Source organism: Triticum aestivum, chromosome 4A (genome assembly GCF_018294505.1).
Source record: "Triticum aestivum cultivar Chinese Spring chromosome 4A, IWGSC CS RefSeq v2.1, whole genome shotgun sequence".
Taxonomy (NCBI): Eukaryota; Viridiplantae; Streptophyta; class Magnoliopsida; order Poales; family Poaceae; genus Triticum; species Triticum aestivum.
The window spans coordinates 227770651-227792703 of NC_057803.1; positions in this window are offsets into that span (position 1 = coordinate 227770651).

Here is a 22053-nt window from a genome sequence, read left to right on the forward strand (position 1 = left end):
TTTGTCTTTGTAATGGATATGGAGATGTAAGCTCAATGTTAGGCTTGGGAACACATTTTGCATAAAAAAGAAAAAAGGGCTGGGTTGGGTAGAGTAAACACTAATGTGTTGAATGGGCCTCAAAACATACTTTCTGGCTAAACAAGAAACACAAGTAGCGCATATTTTTTAGTGGGCTGATGTGCATATTGAAAAAGAAGAAATGGGCCAATGGAGAGGATAAATGATATGATCCAGCCCAAAACAAATGGGCCAACCAACTACGGTAAAATGGGCTCATGGGCCTGGCCGTACTAAACTAAATGGGCTAGACCATATTGGGTCGGATGCTACATGGACCCATGTTGGCGCCACGTAAGATCCACGCTGGCGCCACGTCAGATCGATGGAGATGCCACATGGGCCTTGTCTTGGTACACGTCATGTAAATCCCTGACGGAGTAGACCATCACAGAGGACCGGTCCTTGGGCGGGCCAGGAAAACCTGGGGGTCACATGGGTGATAGAAATAGACCGTCATGGACCATGACGGAAACCATAATCCATCAATGATGGGTGGGTTGGCAAATATGATGCGATATACATGACAAGTTTTAGGACCGTCATGCCCTACCACCGTTGATGGTTTTTGGCACTTCTGTGACGGACATGGACTGTCACAGATTAACAAATTTTATGTAGTGGTGAGAAGGTCTGCAACAACATCACGGAGTACGAAGGCTTGATCGCTGGTTCCAAGGCTGTGGCAGCCTTGGGAGTGAAGCGCCTCACCATCAAGGGTGACTCTCAGCTCCTAGTCAACTTCTCCAACAAAGTATACGAGCCAAAGGACGAGCACATGGAGGCATACCTTGCAGCGGTACGCAAAATTGAAAAACAATTCTTGGGTCTAGAACTGCAGCATGTGCCGCGCGGCACAAACAAGGAAGCAGACGACATCGCCAAGAGGGCGTCCCGGCGCTTGCCTCAAGAGCCTGGCGTCTGTGAGGAGGGACTCTTCAATCCGTCTGCCGCCCGCCCGCAGCAGCACTAGCACCGCCTCACGAGGACCTTTGAGGGAGTCCTGGATTAGGGGGTCTCCGAACAGCCGGACTATCTCCATTTGGCCGGACTGTTAGACTATGAAGACACAAGATTGAAGACTTCGTCTCGTGTCCGGATGGGACTCTACTTGGCGTGGAAGGCAAGCTAGGAAATACGTATATGGATATCTCCTCCTTTTTAACCGACCTTGTGTAACCCTAACCCTCTCCGGTGTCTATATAAACCGAAGGGTTTTAGTCCGTAGGACAACAATCACAACATACAATCATACCATGGGCTAGCTTCTAGGGTTTAGCCTCTCTGATCTCATGGTAGATCTACTCTTGTAACACCCATATCTTAAATATTAATCAAGCAGGACGTAGGGTTTTACCTCCATCTTGAGGGCCCGAACCTGGGTAAAACTTCGTGTCCCTTGCCTCCTGTTACCATCCGGCCTAGACGCACAGTTCGGGACCCCCTACCCGAGATCCGCCGGTTTTGACACCGACATTGGTGCTTTCATTGAGAGTTCCTCTGTGTCGTCGCCGTTAGGCTTGATGGCTCCTACTATCATCGCATCCCCGGATAGATCCTCGTATTCGGCGGCTTTGCACCGCGGGCTAATTCGCTTGGCCATCTAGAGTAGATTGAAGGCTATGCCCCTGGCCATCAGGTCAGATTTGGAAGTTTGAACTACACGACCGACATCCGCGGAGACTTCATCTTCGACGGATTCGAGCCGCAGCCAGGCGCACCCCACTATCGCGATGGGTATGACCTAGCTCTACCGACGAACAGTACCCCAGAAGTCGCGCCCGCATCAGCTCCAACCCTTAGTTCGGAGCCAACTGCGCCAATCGAGGACGGGTGGTTAGACACCGCCTCAGGGGTTGCAGTCCCAATGGCGATCGAGACGAACACTAGCATAAATCTCCATGCAGCCCGTGACTCCAATGTGCCAGACTCCCTTCCGGACCCCGAACTATCCGCGCCCCTGCCAATCGAATCCGATTGGGTGCCGATCATGAAATTGACCGCCGCGGATATCTTTCAGCACTCGCCCTTCAGCGACATTCTGAATTAACTAAGGTCTCTCTCTTTGTCAGGAGAGCCCTGGCCGAATTATGGCCAATAGGATTGGGATGTGGACGACGAAAAAATTCGACGCCCACCCACCACCCACTTAATAGCCACTGTCGATGACTCAACCGACATGCTCGACTTTGACTCCGAAGACGTCGACGGTATGGACAGCGATGCGGGAGGTGAAGAGGAACCACCGCCCACAGGGCGCTAGACGTCCACTTCATCATATGATGTATACATGGTGGACACACCAAAAGAAGATGACGAGGAACGGAAGGACGCTCCGAAGGCTTATTCCCTCGAGAAGCAGTCAAAGCGGCGGCACAAGCGCCGCCCCAAATCACACCTCGCCAGAAATAACGATAACATAGACCCAGTGTTGGAGCAGGGCGAACCACTGCCGGACCACGCCAATACGGAGAATCAAACCGAACAAACCAATTCTGTTAAAGATAATAGTCCGGACGACACAACGCCGGACAGGCAGCCGGAGCAGCAGAATGCCCGTCAAAGGCTTGTTGCACTGCGAGGAGTCTGAAAAAGCAGCATCAAAGGCTCAAGGCTGCGCAGGACACAGTCCAAATCAGATGGAGTAATGTACTCAACATAGCAGCGAAGTACGGCGACAATCGCCCGGCCAAGAGCTACCCAAAGCGGAAGTTGCTACCTGAATTTGATGAGGAGGCCTTAGACCCCTCACAACCAAAAATCAAAACAGCCACCTGGCCGGATAGACGACCTCACGACCAACATAGAGCGGCAAACAATGTCACCCACAAGACAATACGCGATTCACGCGAGGGTTTGCACCAAAAGGACAGCGCAACTAGATCCATCTATGGACCACGCAAGCGCGCCCTAGCATACGATATAACACAACAAACATCCGAACAACGCGGTACACCCAGATACAGGGGTGCCGTGCACCCCCTATGTTTCACCGACGAGGTGCTGGATCATGAATTTCCAGAGGGATTCAAACCTATAAACATATAGGCATATGACGGAACAAGAGACCCTGGGTCTAGATTGAGGACTATATCCTCCACATCCATATGGCTCAAGGAGATGATCTCCACGCCATCAAGTACTTACCACTCAAACTCAAAGGGCCAGCTCGTCATTGGCTTAAAGGCCTCCACGAAAACTCCATTGGAAGCTGGGCAGAGCTCGAAGACGCTTTTCGGGCAAACTTTCAAGGGACTTATGTCTGACCTCCAGATGCGGATGATTTGACTCATATAACTCAACAGCCTGGAGAGTCAGCCCGACAGCTTTGGATAGGTTTCTTACAAAAAAAGAACCAAATTGTCGACTGCCCGGACGCCGAAGCCTTGGTAGCTTTTAAGCACAGCATCCGTGATGAATGGCTTGCCCGACACCTCGGGCAAGAAAAACCGAGAACAATGGCAGCATTTACAAGCCTCATGACCCGCTTTTGCGCGGGAGAAGACAGCTGGCTAGCCCGATGCAGCTCCAGCGACCCCAGTACATCTGAAGTTAGAGATGGAAACAGGAAATCACGGTGCAACAGCAATAACAAACGCCAGAATAAAAGAGACAGCACGAAGAGCATGGTAGTACACGCCGGATTCAAAAGCTCTCAGCCAGGTCAGCAAAAGCCGCCCCCTAAAGGCGCCAGAGACGAACTGTCCAGCCTAAACAAAATTCTGGACCAAATATGTTAGGTCCATAGCACCCCTGGCAAACCAGCCTCTCAAGGAAGACACTGGGGAACAAAAGAAATTTCCACCAGAAGTCAAAACAGTAAACATGTTACACATGATCAATGGCAGAAACAAAACGACACTCCCAGAAAAATACGCCCGAAGGCCTATCACCGCGGAGTCCTGCCACGGGTCGTCTCAACCGATCACTTTCGACCATCGTGATTACTCAGTGAGTGTCCGGCGTGCTGGATGGGCTGCCCTGGTATTAGACCCAATAATTGACGGATACCACTTCACACGAGTCCTGATGGACGGTGGCAGCAGTCTAAACCTGATATACCAGGATACAAGCCACAAAATGGGGATAGACCCAACAAAAATTTTCCATAGCAATATTACCTTGAAAGAAGTAACGCCAGGCCCAGGAGCTCATTGCAGGGGCTCCCTGCTACTAAAAGTTATATTCGGCTTCCCCGATAACTTCTGTAGCGAACATTTAACCTTCCACATCGCTCCGTTTCAAAGTGGCTATCAAGCACTACTCGGACGCGAAGCTTTCGCTCGCTTTAACGCAATACCACACTACGATTCCCTCACACTCAAGATGCCCAGTCCACATGGCATCATTACAGTGAACGGAAGTATTAAGCGATCTCTGCACGCCGAAGAGCATGCGGCTGCCCTGGCAGCCGCACACTAAAAACGGCCTCACCAACTAAAGCATTTAGCAGGTCATCACCACCTCGGACACGGTTAGACGAGTCCGGCGCAGCCATATGCATTTTTTACCGAATCAATGATCACACCCCTATTACAAATACAAGGGGCTCAACGTGCGCAGACAAGCGGCAATTCTTATTACCTTGAATTATACATAATTTCTTTCAAAAACTATCTTTTTGCACGACAGCTTTTTCACCTACGCTCCTCTCTTTTACAGATAATCATCGTGCTACACCCATCCAGGATGCGGCACAATGGAGACACAGGCGCAGACGTGCAGCAGGGACCCACTCCAAGGATTCTTTCTAGATTAAGACCCTGCGTAAACCTTTTTTACCGTCTCTTGTTGATACATATCCACCGAATTCTTAGCACAGTTGAGAAGGATTTTAGCGTCTTGGCATGTGGCCACGTCAGAATAATGCACATACCTGGACACAAGGGGCTTCTTACGAAGGGCACTATTTAGGCCCGGTTTATACCATAAAGACCGAATACCTTAGGGAGTGTTCGGCGTCGTGAGTTTGGCCTTATATGCATCAGCTGCGAATCATTGTCTTTCGTCAAATGTTGGGTTTGCCCGGCTCCTGTGTTTTGGTGCCTTACGTTCTGCTTTACCGGCTAAGGTAGCACCAGGAGAACTACTACGATTGTGCCCTGGTTCATCCGGACGAGCACCTCAGTAGAGAAAGCCGAAAACTGACTGTCATGATATAGCGTGAGACTGGTCAACCACTCGGTGACCTATCGGAATGTTAGAATTCCTCCACCTTAACGAAGGGCTGTTTCCCGGCCAGGCATGTATGCACCCCGTGATTGGGAGAGTGCGGAGCCACCACGGGCTATCTAGTAGCCCCACTGTCAAACTCCTATGGATAAGTGAAAGTGTTAAAGCATTAAGTTCGGTTGCCTCGCTCGCTACGCTATCACCTCCTTAATAGGACCAAGACGTTGGGTTAAGTGTGAACAAAAGTTTTTTGCGAACACCCCCGCATTTTATGCGTGGGGGTTGAAGCCGACGGCTGCAATCTTTCAGGTTATACACAGGTATACATAAACGGCCGCACAGGAGGCATCATACTACTTTCAGGCAAAAGTATAAAAATAACCTTATAAAAAATTCATAAAAGCATTGTGCTTACAATGAAAATACATATCAGTCAAACATAAAAAATTTCGAGCATTGGGCCTCTATCAAACGAGCACCCTCGAGAACCTCCTCGAAATAGTGCTCGGCAGCCACCCGGCCTATGGCCGATCCCTGCGCCGCAACAGTGGTAGCGTCCATCTCCGCCCAGTATGCTTTAACACGGGCAAGGTCCATCCGCGAGCCTTCTATGCACGCCGACCTCTTCATCGCATTAATGCGCGACACCGCATCAAGGAACTGCTGCACTAAGCTAAAATAGCTGTTCGGCTTTGGTCTTTCCGGCCATAGCTGATCCACAACAGAACTCATGGCGAGTCTAGACAACCTATTCAGTTCGGCCCATTCAGCTAGCTGGTCAGTCAAGGAAAGCGGACGCTCTGGAACGTGGAATTGCGTCCAGAACAGCTTGTCCACTTCACGATCTGTCTGACCTTGGAAGTACTTGGCCGCATCGGCAGCGCTCACCACCAAATCCATATACGCATCTGCCGAACTCCACAGCCGATCCAGAGGGGCATACCGAGGATCTCTGAACTTCCTCCATAACATGAAGGGTTTCCCAGCCGCAATATCCCCGGCTTCCCGCAGCTCCTCCTTCTTCACTCTCATAGCAGAACGGGTGTCTTTGTCCGCTGCCGCGGCCTTCTCAAGGTCCGTTGCCTTCACTCGGTTTTCTTTTTCAAGGAACTGGCAACGGTAGGTAGTGTCTTTTAATTCTATGGCCATCTTGGGCATCTTCTCCTGGCTCTTGCAATGTGCGGCCTTCTCGGCTTTCAACTCTTCGGCTGCCTTCAAAGCAGCCGCATTACTAATCCTTGCTTGTTCCTTGGCTCGGGCAAGTTCTGCCCGCAAGGCTTCCATGGTGGCAGCTCCTTCTGCAGTCACAACATATTAAAGATACTGGCATTATGCTGCTCTTACTATGTGGCGTTCACCGAATAATAATACTTACCCCGTGCCTTGTCAAGCCTCTTGTTAACAAGCTTGATGTCGGCGTCTGCCGCATCCAGTTGCCATTTTAATTGGGCAAACTCCCTAGTCTGGCTAGCCACCGGAGCTTCCACCACCTGCACATAGAGGCAGTTTGGTTATTTCCTGGGAATATGATCCTCTGTTCGCCGCCGTTCTCGACGACAACCAGAGTCTCAGGGGCTACTATCTACACAGGGCACACCTAACATGTGCAGTACTATCACATATTATCTCACATACCTCAAAGCCTGTCAATAGACTCATAAAGGCTTCATGTAATCTGCTTTCAGCGGACGAGATTCTCTCCATCACCGTACCCATTAGTGTACGGTGCTCTTCTGAGATGGCCGCTCGCCCCACCAACTCCCTCAGAACGTCCGACCGCACACCAGACGGTGCTAGACTCTTTCGTATGCTCTCTTCAGGAACCGGACACTGGGATTACGGGATTATCTTCTGGCCTCACCGGATCTGGAGAGGCCCTCCACGATGACACTTCGGGGTCGCCCGCTTCTGGAGCGGAGGAGTCCGGGGGAGGCGTTTCGCTCTCCATCATCTCTGGAAGAAGATCCCCTGAAGACGAGCTCATTTGAGAGGGGCTGAGGCCCGAACTGCAAGATAGATGCGGTGGTTATTTTCTCAGAGGAAAAATATAGCATACCCTTGCTATTAAAATATTTTGGATCACTTACGACTCGTTGGAGGGCTGATCCCCCCGCGGACTCTACGCGGCAAAAGCACCCCCCAAGGCAGGACCCTCAGTGGGAGACCTCTTCTCCCATTTGGAGGCTTCGGCTTCCGGATCCTCGGAAGCAGTCCTTTTCCTCCCCCGATCGTCCTCCTTCATGGAGATGCTCGCTCCCTCGGTTGGAGTGGATAGCGATGGGGGCCGCGTCCGCCCATATTATCTCCCTCGGGATCTTCCTTCAAGGGCTCCGGGCAAGGTGCGACCTCGAACATCTTCTCCAATACCGGATTTTCCAAACCCTCAGGAAGGGGGGCTAAACACCGAATCATCTTCGCCCTTGGTAGCCAGTCCTGGTCAAAGAGCGAACTCTCAGAAATAACTTCGAATAAAAGATAGCGTGTTCGGCTAGAGGATTTCTTACTTGTTCGGCGGCGCGGTTACTGCTCAGGCCCACATCCTCGGTGATATCCGGACATTCCAGTTGAGGTCCGAAGAATGACTTGTACATGTCCTCATGCGTCAGGCCGAGGAAACTTTGAATGTCATGTGGTCCCTCTGGGTTGAACTCCCACAAGAGCAGGGGCCGGCGTTTGCAAGGCTGGACTTGACGAACCAGCATAACTTGTATTTCCGCAACCAAATTAAAATCTCCCTTGAAGAGATCTCGGATTCGGCTTTGCAGTATAGGCATGTCCTTGGCTGGACCCCAGCTCAGACCCCTGCTAATCCATGACATCAGTTTTGGGGGGGGGAGCGGAAAGCGGGGGCAGCCGCCCACTTGGCACTTCTGGGAGCCGTGACATAAAACCACTCCTGTTGCCATAATTTGGACACCTTTGGAAAGGAACCTTTCAGCCATGGAGCTCCTGCCATCTTGCCTATTGATGCACCTCCGCATGCTGCATATTGCCCCTCGATCATCTTCGGTTGTACTTCAAAGGTCTTGAGCCAGAAGCCGAAGTGAGGGGTCACACGGAGGAAGGCCTCACACACAACAATAAATGTCATGATGTGGAGAAAGGAGTCCGGAGCTAGATCGTGGAAATCTAGCCCGTAATAGTACATCAAGCCCCTGACGAAAGGATCCAGAGTGAGGCCTAGACCTCGGAGGAAGTGGGAGATGAACACAACATTCTCGTTGGGTTCAGGAGTAGGGACGACCTGCCCTCGAGTAGGCAGCCGATGCGAAACCTCGGCGGTGAGGTATCTGACATCCCTCAACTTCTTAATGTCCTCTTCCGTCACGGAGGAGGGCATCCATCAGCCTTGAAGGCTGGATCCGGACATGATTGAAGATCCGGAGCACCTAACCTGGGCTTTGGGTGTTAGAACTTGAGGCAGAGGAAGGATTTGATTGAGAACGAGAGAGAAAAAGCAAAAACCCCGTCCCTTTATAAAGAGGGTGAATATCAAGCGTCCTCTCTGTAGCCGTTTAGGACTTGCCTATAATCTAGGAGTCCTAGACACGGTTGGGTTACCCATGATCGTATTAATGAGAATGCCGTAATTGGGGGAACACGATCTCCGCTTCGGCAAGACATGTCATGAAACTGCCTCGCGTTATGTGTGGAGCTGGTTAAAAGAAACAGTTCGAATAATCACCGGGCCATGGCGTAACGTCATGCTGCCAAAACAAGTCAGCAAATTAGATCCGCGAAACCGTTATTCTCTTGTAACGCCCTCAATGCGGCTATATCTCCTACGTGTCGAAGCACGACTTAGAGGCATAACCGCATTGAAAGCAAGGTCGCAAGTGAGGTAATCTTCACATGACCCATGTAATACATAAGGGAAAGCGATACATAGTTGGCTTACAATCGCCACTTCACACAATTACATGAACAAAGCATTACATCATCCAAATACACACAAGGTCCGACTACGGAACCAAAATAAAAGAAGACTACCCCAAATGCTACAGATCCCCGATCGTCCGAACTGGGCTCCACTACTGATCAACTAAAAACGGAACAACATGACGAACACGATCTTCATCCAGCTCCTCCTTGAGCTCGGTTGCGTCACCTGCACGGTTTCATCGGCACCTACAAACTGGTTTTGGAAGTATCTGTGAGTCACGGGGACTCAGCAATCTCACACCCTCGCGATCAAGACTATTTAAGGTTATGGGTAAGGTAAAGGTATGAGGTGGAGCTGCAGCAAGCGACTAGCATATATGGTGGCTAACATATGCAAATGAGAGCGAGAAAAGGAGGCAAAGGCACGGTTGAACAACTATGATCAAGAAGTGATCCTAGAACAACCTACGTCAAACATAACTCCAACACCGTGTTCACTTCCCGGACTCCGCCGAGAAGAGACCATCACGGTAACACACGCGGTTGATGTATTTTAATTAAGATCAACTTTAAGTTATCTACAACTAGACATAACAAATTCCCATCTGCCCATAACCGCGGGCACGACTTTCGAAAGTTCAAATCCGTGCAGGGGTGTCCCAACTTAGCCCATCACAAGCTCTCTCACGGTCAACGAAGGATATTCCTTCTAGCGGGAAGACACCATCAGACTCGGAATCCCGGTTACAAGACATCCTCGACAATGGTAAAACAAGTCCAGCAACACCGCCCAAATGTGCCGACAAATCCCGATAGGAGCTGCACATATCTCGTTCTCAGGGCACACTCAGATTGTCCAAACTTCCGGTAGGCCAGCCCAGAGTTGCCCCTGGTAGCCACCGGCGGCTGACAGGTTGGACCAACACTCAGAGGAGCATTGGCCCGGGGGAGTTAAAATAATGATGACCCTTGAGTCTGCAGAACCCAAGGGAAAGAAAATGCTAGGTGGTGAATGGTAAAACCAATGTTGGGCATTGCTGGAGGAGTTTTATTCAAGGCGAACTGTCAAGGGGTTCCCGTTATAACCCAACCGTGTATGGAACGCAAAATCAAGGAACATAACACCGGTATGACGGAAACTAGGGCGGCAAGAGTGGAACAAAACACCAGGCATAAGGCCGAGCCTTCCATCCTTTACCAAGTATATAGATGCATTAGTTAAATAAGAGATATTGTGATATCCCAACAAATCCATGTTCCAACAAGGAACAAACTCCAATCTTCACCTACAACTAACAATGCTACAAGAGGGGCTGAGCAAAGTGGTAATATAGCCAAACAACGGTTTGCCAGCACAAGGTGGGTTAGAGGTTTGACATGGCAATATGGGAGGCATGATAAGCAAGTGGTAGGTATCGCAGCATAGGCAAAGCAATAGAGCGAGCAACTAGCAAGCAAAGATAGAAGTGATTTCGAGGGTATGGTCATCTTGCCTGAAATCCCGCAAGGAAGAAGAACGAGTCCATGAAGAAGACAAACGGGCGTAGTCGAATGGTTCCTCACAAACATGACGTTATCGGAACCAACACGAAGAAGCAACACCGGAAAGAAGCAAACAACATAGTAAACGACCATCACATAAGCATGGCACGATGCACAAACAAGTATGATGCATGTCCGGTTTAATGAAACATGGCATGGCAAAGTGCACAAACAAACCTACAAATTAAGTGGAGCACAATATGCAACTCTGTTGCATATTGACGAAACACCATGTGACTTATTTAGTTCGATCTTGTTTATGTACCCAACAATATTAAATGTTGTTAAACATGGCAAGAGGGTGAATAAAAAGAAACTATCTATCTAGACAAGTTTAAATGAGGCCGGAAACAACGAACAACAATTCCGGTAAATCCTCATATGCATATATTAGGTTTGGTACTGTTCTGCCCTAAACCATATTTTAGAGTTATTAAACATGCAAGAAAAGTGCACCATGTTAAACTAGGCATTTTTCTGCCCCATTTACATATAAAGTTTATTAGAAACCGAGCTACAGTTAATTAGTTATGAATTAAAGCATTTTTACATGGCATAGGAGAAAATTTAACCAAACAGCATATTAAACATTTCAAACATGCATGAAAGTTGCATATTGTTAAAATAGACAAAATTCTAAGCAAGTTTCATATAAAGTTTGTTTAATTTGGATGCACGGTTTGAGAGTTATTAAATGCATGAAGAGCAAGGGGTAATCTGTAAATATGCAGTTTTCTGTAAATAGCAAAATTCGTTCATAGCAGAAAAAAATACATCGGGCCGAATCTGTTCTTGGGCCAACAGAGAGGCACAGGGGAGCAGCTCACCCATTGGGCTGAGGCCCACAACGGAGAGGAGAGGCAGCAGGGCGCGGCGCTGATCTGCTCGTATCTGAAGAAAAACGGCAGCGAGGCTTCGGACGACGACGGCATGGGACTTGGCACGCGGCGGAGCGACGGGAACGGGAGCAGAGGCCTGGCGGCGCTGCTAGTGGAGCTCTCCGGCGGGAGGACGGTGAGCTTGGCGCTGCAGGCGCGCCTCGTGGTCCTGCTGGAAGCAGACGAAGCGAGGAACGACGACATTGGAGTTTGAGATGGAGGGGCGCCATTCCCGCTTCCTGCTGTTGTTGCTTCGGTGGCCGGTGGCGTAGCAACGACCTGACGGCTGGGACGCGACCGGGGCGCAGAGGAATTGCTGGATCTGATGGAGATAGCGACGAACGGAGTAGGGCCGCGGCGGGGACTAGGCATCGGCTGGAGGTCCCCATCCCTGGCACTGCTCATGGCATAACTGAGAGAGAGGGAGGTGCGTGCGAGAGAAGAAATCGGGAGAGGGAGGAGAAGAAGACAGAGGGGAGGGACGCAGTCCTGTTGGAAGCAGACTGGAGGGGATCGGGGAGGATCAAGACGCGTGGTCTCCGACGAGGCTGGACGAAGACGGCGGCCTCAGTCAGGGGAGCTCGCCTCCTGGATCGAGAGGGTGGGCGCGGGAAGGATGGATCAGAGGGGATGCACTGGATGGGCAAGTGAATCGAGGAGGATCGGGTGAGGCGATCCCGAGGTAGGATGCGACCTGATGGCGGCGGTGGAGGGACAAACCTCCTATATTTGAGGGTTAGGCTAGATTAGGTGGGGTTGGGCTATAAATATAAGGAAAAGAGGGAGTTTGGATCATGTGATTCAGAAAGAATAGGCTAGGGAGTCCAAATAATAAAAAGGTGACGTTTTGTAGATGTTTGGGGATGATCCGGACACAACGGTGACGACAGCCCGGGTCGGGTCCGGGACAGCTTTTCGGACGCGCGCGCGAGGAGGGCAGCGGGCTGACGAGAGAGGTTAGGTAGGGCCTGACAGTGAGTGGTGGTGGGCTGAGAAGAGAGAGGGGGAAAGCAACCCAGCAACTGTTTCCAGAGACCGGAAACGTCCGACGTTTGATCGGTTATACTGCCGCTATAGTTTAATGGTTGGGCTATCAAACGAACTCCGAATGCGATGAAACTTGACAGGCGGTCTATCTACACTATAATAAGACCACACGCCAACTTTCAACCCAATCCAAGAACATTTTCCGGCCACTTATAAAATAAATATTTCAGACGTGCCGCGGGCGCGTGCAAGGGTGTCTGGACTCAGAACGGACAAAGGAAGGAAACGGGGAGGCCGGAACGGATGCAAGTTGGAAAAATATGATTATGCAATGCACATGATGACATGACAAGATGCAACAAGCAAGCGCATGACAAGGCAACAATATCGAATAACTGGAAGACACCTGGTGCAACGGTCTCGGGGTGTCACAACACTCCAACACTACGATAGGATCTCGTCCCGAGATCTAGAATGGCACCAGAGGGAAAAGGAAGAGGAAAGAGAAGATGTAAAACTAAGTTGCTTCTTGACAAATGAGTGAAACCAAAGAACCTTGAAAAGGATAAGCCATTTCGAGAAAAGAATACAATGGAGATGACAAAGTTGAAAACACTCTGGGTAAATGGATAAACCAAGAAAAGAGCTTGATCCTGACAAAACGAAAAGATGGGTTGAAGAGAGCAACATCACAAAGCCTCCGGAACAAAAGTAAGAATGGAATGGAATGAGCGATGAGAAACAAGATCTTGAGGGAGCACGCTTACAACAAATGCTAGAACGGAGTTGTTGGAAAACCAACAACAAAAAGGATAAGCTTGATATGGTCTTATGGAATACATCTCAAATTATGAGGTGACAACCTGCCACTCCCGGGAAAAGAATTGGATTGATAAGAACAAGGAGACGAGAAACTTATCTCATCGGGAGGATAAATGAAGAACTTGGATCATTTATAAGCACCATAAATAGCAACAATCCTTAAGGAAAGCTTTAGGTGAAATATAACCCAAGGTAACTCCAATTACGAGATTGATGGATTTAAAATATCTCATTCTTGATAACTTGTGAATCATGAAACATGAAGGAAAATTATCAAGAATGACATAACACCACCTCCAATGATGCGGTAGAAAGAATTGCACTCCGGATTGCAAGATGAAGAAAACTTGAGCTCCTTAGAAAAGAATCTCGATGAAAACTTCGAGAAGGAATTAAATACTTTATGAACCATCATGTAGAGCCTCCATGAAGAACTCCAGTAATAAAAGAATGATCAAACGAAAGGAAAGAGAAGTTGAAAACACAAGGTGAATCCTTGTAATGATTTAGATGGATCTCCGTGGTGATGTAATTGCAAGAGCTTGGGACTCCGGGAAAGAAAGATGAACAAATGAAATCAATAATTTATTCATCATGAACAAACTCCGAAGGAAGGAATTGATCACTTGAGAAGGTCTTCGACGAACCACCGATAGGATTGGAAAGAATGATTAAATTGATATGATAACCAACGAAGAGAACTCTTGAATGAACCACCGAAAGAAATGAAAATGACCAAAGAAAAAAAAAGGAAAACACCGGGAAGAATTAGCAAATGAACGAAGATGCTTGAGAGAATATAAATACATGAGAACGAAGAGATCACGAGCTGATAAGAGAATTCTTGAATGATGCACCGGTAAGATTTGGAGAACGAGAGATGAAAGCTAGAATGAATAAATCTTCTAAAATGATGGGCTTCTTAGAAAACAAGCTGAAAAAGACTCATGAATTGCTCCGGATGGGTGAAAAGAATTCTCACAACCGAAAACAATTATGAGAGGATGGTATAAAGCTAGAACCATGAATCTTCAAGAGAACAGATATGATTGAAGAGAAAACTCTTCTTCGATCTTCAAATGTTGAGAATACCGATGAGAAACACCACCATGAATTGTTTAGACGCTCCGGAAGAATCAAAAGCGAAAAGATTAAGCCAACAATGAAAAGAATTTAACCGATCTTGGAGAAAAGCATATAACAGATGACAAAACATTCTTACGTCAAACTTCAAAAGAATTTAGGATAGCTCCGGGAAAATTAGAAGAGTCATAACCCACAAGTATAGGGGATCGCAACAGTTTTCGAGGGTAGATATTCAACCCAAATTTGTTGATTCGACACAATGGGAGCCAAAGAATATTCTCAAGTATTAGCAGCTGAGTTGTCAATTCAACCACACCTGGAAACTTAGTATCTGCAGCAAAGTGTTTAGTAGCAAAGTAATATGATAGTGGTGATAATGGTAACAAAGTAAAGACAGCAAAAGTAAAGTTTTTGGTATTTTTGTAGTGATTGTAACAGTAGCAATGGAAAAGTAAATAAGCGTAAACCAGTATATGGAAAACTCGTAGGCACCGGATCAATGATGGATAATTATGCCGGATGTGGTTCATCATGTAACAGTCATAACATAGGGTGACACAGAACTAGCTCCAGTTCATCAATATAATGTAGGCATGTATTCTGTAAATAGTCATACGTGCTTATGGAAAAGAACTTGCATGACATCTTTTGTCCTACCCTCCCGTGGCAGCGGGGTCCTATTGGAAACTAAGGTATATTAAGGCCTCCTTTTAATAGAGAACCGGAACAAAGCATTAACACATAGTGAATACATGAACTCCTCAAACTATGGTCATCACCGGGAGTGGTCCCGATTATTGTCACTTCGGGGTTGCCGGATCATAACACATAGTAGGTGACTATAGACTTGCAAGATAGGATCTAGAACTCACATATATTCATGAAAACATAATAGGTTCAGATCTGAAATCATGGCACTCGGGCCCTAGTGACAAGCATTAAGCATAGCAAAGTCATAGCAACATCAATCTCAGAACATAGTGGATACTAGGGATCAAACCCTAACAAAACTAACTCGATTACATGATAAATCTCATCCAACCCATCACCGTCCAGCAAGCCTACGATGCAATTACTCACGCACGGCGGTGAGCATCATGAAATTGGTGATGGAGGATGGTTGATGATGACGACGGCGACGAATCCCCCTCTCCGGAGCCCCGAACGGACTCCAGATCAGCCCTCCCGAGAGAGATTAGGGCTTGGCGGCGGCTCCGTATCGTAAAACGCGATGAAACTTTCTCTCTGATTTTTTTCTCCTCGAAAGCCAATATATGGAGTTGGAGTTGGCGTCGGAGGGCCACCAGGGGGCCCACGAGGTAGGGGGGCGCGCCCAGGGGGAGGGGCGCGCCCCCCACCCTCGTGGACAGGGTGTGGGCCCCCTGGTCTTCATCTTTGGCGAGGATTTTTTATTATTTATTCTAAGATATTCCGTGGAGTTTCAGGTCATTCCGAGAACTTTTGTTTTCTGCACATAAAACAACACCATGGCAATTCTGCTGAAAACAGCGTCAGTCCGGGTTAGTTCCATTCAAATCATACAAGTTAGAGTCCAAAACAAGGGCAAAAGTGTTTGGAAAAGTAGATACGACGGAGACGTATCAACTCCCCCAAGCTTAAACCCTTGCTTGTCCTCAAGCAATTCAGTTGACAAACTGAAAGAGAAAAAGAAAAACTTTTACAAACTCTGTTTGCTCTTGTTGTTGTAAACATGAAAAGCCAGCATTCAAGTTTCAGCAATTATTATGAACTAACCATACTCACAATAACACGTAGGTCTCACAATTACTCATATCAATAGCATAATCAGCTAGCGAGCCATAATAATAAAACTCGGATGACAACACTTTCTCAAAATAATCATAACATGATATAACAAAATGGTATCTCGCTAGCCCTTTCTGAGACCGCAAAACATAAATGCAGAGCACCTTTAAAGATCAAGGACTGACTAAACATTGTAATTCATGGTAAAAGAGATCCAGTCAAGTCATACCCAATATAAACCAATCATAATGAATGCAAACGACAGTGTGCTCTCCAGCGGGTGCTTTTTAATAAGAAGGGTGATGACTCAACATAAAAGTAAATAGATAGGCCCTTCGCAGAGGGAAGCAGGGATTTGTAGAGGTGCCAGAGCTCGATTTTTGAAATAGAGATAAATAATATTTTGAGCGGCATACTTTCACTGTCAACGTAACAACTATGAGATGGCTGTATCTTCCATACTACATGCATTATAGGCAGTTCCCAAACAGAATGGTAAAGGTTTATACTCCCCCTCCTCCACAAGCATCAATCCATGGCTTGCTCGAAACAACGAGTGCCTCCAACATTCAACGGGTCCCAGGGGGAGTTTTGTTTAATTATTTTGATTTGCTTTGATCTTTTTGGATCATGGGACTGGGCATCCCGGTTACCGGCCCTTTCTCGTGAATGAGGAGCGGAGTCCACTCCTCTTGAGAATAACCCACCTAGCATGGAAGATATAGGCAGCCATAGTTGCACATGAGCTGCTCGAGCATACAAAACAGAATTTCATTGGAAGGTTTGGAGTTTGGCACATACAAATTTACTTGGAACGGCAGGTAGATACCGCATATAGGAAGGTATAGTGGACTCATATGGAACAACTTTGGGGTTTAAGGAGTTTGGATGCACAAGCAGTATTCCCGCTTAGTACAGGTGAAGGCTAGCAAAAGACTGGGAAGCGACCAACTGAGAGAGCGACAACAGTCGTAAACATGCATTAAAATTAATTCACACCGAATATAAGCATGAGTAGGATATAATCCACCATGAACATAAATATCATGAAGGCTATGTTGATTTGATTCAACTACATGCGTGAACATGTGCCAAGTCGAGTCACTCAATTCATTTAAAGGAGGATACCATCCTATCATACCACATCATAATCATCTCAATAGCATGTTGGCACGCAAGGTTAACCATTATAACTCATAGCTAATCAAGCATGGCACAAGCAACTATAATCTCTAAATGTCATTGCAAATATGTTTACTTCATAATAGCTGAATCAGGAACGATGAATCATCATATTTACAAAAACAAGAGAGGTCGAGTTCATACCAGCTTTTCTCATCCCAATGAGTCCATCATATATCATCATTATTGCCTTTCACTTGCACGACCGAACGGTGTGTATAATAATAAGAGTGCACGTGCATTGGACTAAGCTGGAATCTGCAAGCATTCAACTCAAGAGAGAAGACAAGTAATATGGGCTCTAAGTTAAATAAACAATCATGCATATAAGAGCCACTAAGCATTTTCAATATAGTCTTCTCGACCCCCAAAGAAAGGAAAAGAAAAATAAAAACTATTTACACGGGAAAGCTCCCAACAAGCAAAAGAAGGACGGGAAATATTTTTGGGTTTTCTTTTTAATTCTACTACAAGCATGGAAAGTAGACTAACTAATTTTTTTTGTTTTTTTCTTAAGGTTTATCAAACACACAAGAAGAAAGCTAGAAAAATAAATTTAAACTAACATGGATATTACAATGAAAGAGTATGAGCACCGACATCTAGCAATGAGTGTGTGTGAACATGAATGTAATGTCGGTGGGAAATACGTACTCCCCCAAGCTTAGGCTTTTGGCCTAAGTTGGTCTATTGCCAGGGATAACCTGGCTGATATCCGTAGGTGAAGCTGGGGTCGTACTGCGATGAAGAATAGTTGGGATCATAATGTGATGAAGAGGACTCTGACTGCCACTGGCTGGCAACCGCCTCAGGATCCCAAGAATAAACAGACATTCGTGGAGGCTCCGGTTCCGAGGCTGGTGCAGGATTCCGATAGGCTTGAACAGCCGCCCACGGAACAATGTAAGTACCTGCAGACAAGTTAAACAAAGAGGGAGCAGGCAAAGTAATAGTCTCAGGGTGATGTTTATCAAAGTACAATTTATATTTAAGCGCCCTTTCGCGATTCTTAACAAGAAAATCATGCGCTACCATACTCTTATAATCTAAATAAGCACGGGGCAGCGCTGTTTCTTCTTTCTCCTCATGCCTAATAGGTATTTCAAAATGTTCAGCTAGGCGTGAAGCATAAATGCCTCCAAAGATGGGGCCCTTAGTACGGTTCATACTCAACCGTCTAGCAACAATTCCACCCATACTAACAGAGTTATTGCGGTATAAACCATGGAGCAAAATAATAATATCAGGAATACTAAGGTTCCCACAGTTCCCGCGACCAATCAAGCAACGACTAGCAAATAAGGCAAAGTAGCGTAAAACAGGGAAATGTATGCTAGTAATTCTTGCATCAGAAACCTTCCTGGTTTCTCCCACAGTGATAGTGTCAATATAAGCTTCCACTTCATTACGGTGTGGTTCATCTAAAGAACCCTCGAAAGGTATTTTGCAAACCTCGCAAAATGCAGCTAATGTCATCTCCCTAGCAACATCATATAAATGGAACTCTACTGTTGGAGGTGATTTCTTAGGGAAAAAGTAGAAGTTCTGCACAAAAGTATTTGTGAGTAAGAGATACTGATGACGTTGGTCGCGGAGGAAGTTGGTGAGGCCGGCGTTCTCAATCAATAGATAGAAATCTTCATAAATCCCGGCACTCCTCAAGAAGTCATCGGAAGGCCATTCACACGGCCGGACCTCCGCGATACGAGGCAGATTAAATTTGGGCTTCTGTTCTTCTTCCTTTTGTTTCTCCTTAGAACTTCGGCTCGACGAGCCCCTCAAAAGTCTCTTCATTATTTCTGAAACAATCTGAAATTTTTAGTAACTTCAAACAAAGTGAACCAACTTCAATAAGATTGATAGCAACTACTCATACAAGTGCCTAGAGCATATATCAAGCATTAGAACTACTTGGAACCATATATATTTGACATGCAAGCTCAAGAACATGGTCACCTATGCAGCAAAAATTTGCAATGAATAAAGCACTAGAACAAAAACTAATTGGACCAATGGAGGAGTCACATACCAAGGAACAATCTCCCCAAGCAGTTTTGCGAGAGGTGCTTTGAGCAAGGAGATCGAAAATCGCAGCAAAAGTTGCTGGAACACGAGCTTGAGTTGGTTTTTCGGGTTTGTGCGAGACAGAGGAAGAAGATGGGTGCATGAATAAGTGGAGGAGGGCCACCATGGGCCCACGAGGCAGGGGGCGCGCCCAGGGGGGTAGGGCACACCCTCCACCCTCGTGACCAGGTGGCAGCTCCCCCGCGGTAATTTTTGCACTAAAAATCCTTAAATATTCCCGAAAAAATCATATTAAATTGGCATGGCATTCTGAGGACTTTTATTTTCGGGATATTTTTATATTGCACGGATAAGTCAGGAAACAGACAGAAAAATACTATTTTACTTTATTTCTACTAAAGAACAGAAAATATAAAGAGGGTACAGAAGGTTGTGCTTCTAGTTTCATCCATCTCATGCTCATCAAAAAGAATCCACTAACAAGGTTGATCAAGTCTTGTTAACAAACTCATTCCGATAATCATGGAACCGAAGAAATTTCGAATAACACTATGTTACCTCAACGGGGTATGGACATCCCCAACAATAAGTATATCATATTTCTTTTTGACAGTAGGAAGAGGAAATTCAAAACCTCCAAATATAATCGATGGAATTTTTCCAATAGAGTTGATACTATAAACTTGAGGTTGTTTCCTCGGAAAGTGCACCGTATGCTCATTACCATTAACATGAAAAGTGACATTGCCTTTGTTGCAATCAATAACAGCCCCTGCAGTATTAAGGAAAGGTCTTCCAAGAATAATAGACATACTATCATCCTCGGGAATATCAAGAATAACAAAGTCCGTTAAAATAGTAACGTTTGCAACCACAACAGGCACATCCTCACAAATACCGACAGGTATAGCAGTTGATTTATCAGCCATTTGCAAAGATATTTCAGTAGGTGTCAACTTATTCAAGTCAAGTCTACGATATAAAGAGAGAGGCATAACACTAACACCGGCTCTAAGATCACATAAAGCAGTTTTAACATAATTTCTTTTAATGGAGCATGGTATAGTAGGTACTCCTGGATCTCCAAGTTTCTTTGGTATTCCACCCTTAAAAGTGTAATTAGCAAGCATGGTGGAAATTTCAGCCTCCGGTATCTTTCTTTTATTAGTAATGATATCCTTCATATACTTAGCATAAGGATTTGTTTTGAGCACATCAGTCAATCGCATACGCAAAAAGATAGGTCTAATCATTTCAGCAAAGCGCTCAAAATCCTCATCATCCTTTTTCTTGGATGGTTTCGGAGGAAAAGGCATGGGTTTCTGAACCCATGGTTCTCTTTCTTTACCATGTTTCCTAGCAACGAAGTCTCTTTTATCATAACATTGATTCTTTGATTGTGGGTTATCAAGATCAACAGCAGGTTCAACTTCTACATCATTATCATTACTAGGTTGAGCATCATCATGAACATCATCATTAACATTTTCACTAGGTTCATGTTCATTACTAGATTGTGTTTCAGCATCAGACATAGAGATATCATTTGGATTATCAGGTGGTTCAGCAATAGGTTCACTAGAAGTTTGCACAGTTCTATCATTTTTCTTTTTCTTCGTTTTAGAAGAACTAGGTGCATCAATATTATTTCTTTGAGAATCTTGCTCGATTCTCTTAGGGTGGCCTTCAGGATACAAAGGTTCCTGAGTCATTCTACCAGTTCTTGTAGCCACTCTAACAGCATAATCATTTTTCTTACGATTCATTTCATCAAGCATTTCTTTCTGAGCTTTAAGTACTTGTTCTACTTGAGTGGTAACCATAGAAGCATGTTTGCTAACAAGTTTATGTTCACCTCTAATATTATCCATATAATCACTTAAGCGTTTAATCATAAAGGTATTCTGCTTTAATTCTCTACCAAAATAAGCATTAAAATCATCTTGCTTAAACATAAAGTCATCAAACTCATACAAGCACTGGCTAGCAATTTTAGTAGGAGGGACTTCAACTTTATCATATCTATAGAGAGAATCTACCTTTACTACCTGTGTCGGGATATCGGGAGGTTCTTCAATAAATAAGTAATTGAGATCATACACTTCTTCAACAGGCGGTAAATTAAGACCATGTATTTCTTCAATAGGAGGTAAATTCTTAACATCTTCAACTTTAATACCTTTTTCTTTCATAGATTTCTTTGCCTCTTGCATATCTTCGGGACTGAGAAATAGAACACCTCTCTTCTTCGAAGTTGGTTTAGGAATAGGCTCAGTAATTGGCTCAGGAGCTGGCTCAGGAGTTGGCTCGGGAGGTGGCTCAGGAGGTGCCCAATTATTTTCATTTTCCAACATATTATTCAATAAAATTTCAGCGTCATCCGGTGTTCTTTCCCTGAAAAGAGAACCAGCACAACTATCCAGGTAATCTCTGGAAGCATCAGTTAGTCCATTATAAAAGATATCAAATATTTCAGGTTTCTTAAGAGGATGATCAGGCAAAGCATTAAGTAACTTGAGAAGCCTCCCCCAAGTTTGTGGGAGACTCTCTTCTTTAATTTGCACAAAATTGTATATTTCCCTCAAAGTAGCTTGTTTCTTATGAGCAGGGAAATATTTAGCAGAGAAGTAATAAATCATATCCTGGGGAC